Here is a 1,227-nt window from a genome sequence, read left to right on the forward strand (position 1 = left end):
GTAGGGTAGAGTGTCAGGTGGTACAACCATTGGTGCCATGAGGTCAAAGTGTGAAGGAGGGAGCAAGCCAGAGAGCTGTCTAGGAAGCAGTCCAGGCCCACGGCTTTGAGGCTTTGAGTTGGTCCCATCATTGTAATGCATTGTAGGGTATCTGCTGCCCCATAGACCTGCTGGTAGTGGGAAAGGTGTTAGCAGGAGACCACCAGGGACATCTATGATCGGCTGACACGGTCTTGGTTAAACCACATGTATTCTAAAGCAATATTCACTTGCTTTCATAGAGTAAGGATTCACTCCTTTGGGGACACTGCCAGTGTTCTCCTGATATCCATATGTCCCCATTCGTGGAGGTGGTTGTACACACTTGTTCTGTAAAACACATTTTCCAAATTGTTAGTAATATTATCACAGTTGAAATACAATGGTTGTTCACTGTTTTTAATTTCATTGAATTTAAGTGTGTACCTCAGCCTTGGGCTCAGTTTTGTTAACCCATCTGTGCAGAGTTGGATCCCAGACAATCTGAGGAAGAAGATATTAGCAATATGAAGCAAGCCACAATTTGTACCAATTTTAATCCACTCAATTGTCTCTACATAGAATATAGTGTTAATAACCAGTTCCTTACAGATCTGTCTTTGTCCTCAGGTAGATGAACCTCCTTCTTATTAACTCTTCCACTCCCAAAGAACCAGCCACCGGCCGGCCGGCTGCCAGTCTGGCACTGAGGGTTGGCCTCGGAGTGTTCCGGCTTGGTAATGGACATCATAGCAGGATGCTCAACATATCTAAGTCGGACATCTGTAATAAGTGGAAGAAGTCAGGCCACTCTGATCATGTCACCACACAGAACAATTACTAGCTGACAGGTAGGAACGTCTCGCTCTGATACTCTGTTACAACCCAATCTTAACCTACACGCAGTCACGGGGATTACTGGGAGTTTACTCCAGTACTCTGCCATCGCATTGTTTTGGTTGCAAAATCAACAATTCCCTGCATATTATGTGAGGGCTTACAAATGTGACCAATCGCCAAACTATTTCTGCATAAAATAGTCACATCATCACGCTATCACAATGGTAATTTCTTTACTAATTAGGTACGTTTAAGTGACCTCTTCTCTTGGAATAGAAATCCACAGGTGGAGTACACGCTCCACCATCCCATTTCCACAGTGGTGCCACCATGGGGATGATGGGAGGTGGTTGTGGATGATTGTTTCCA

The 1,227-nt window shown here is 44.7% G+C and overlaps 1 long non-coding RNA gene across 1 annotated transcript; it reads right to left on the bottom strand.

Moving 5' to 3' along the window:
- Positions 1-283: 283 nt before the first annotated feature.
- Positions 284-721, bottom strand: LOC139366850 (uncharacterized). Its single transcript, XR_011626797.1, has 3 exons — positions 629-721; positions 466-522; positions 284-369 (listed from the first exon to the last, which is right to left on the bottom strand). It is a non-coding gene; the product is annotated as an uncharacterized lncRNA (long non-coding RNA).
- Positions 722-1,227: the final 506 nt, after the last annotated feature.

Source organism: Oncorhynchus clarkii, chromosome 15 (assembly GCF_045791955.1).
Source record: "Oncorhynchus clarkii lewisi isolate Uvic-CL-2024 chromosome 15, UVic_Ocla_1.0, whole genome shotgun sequence".
Lineage (NCBI taxonomy): Eukaryota > Metazoa > Chordata > Actinopteri > Salmoniformes > Salmonidae > Oncorhynchus > Oncorhynchus clarkii.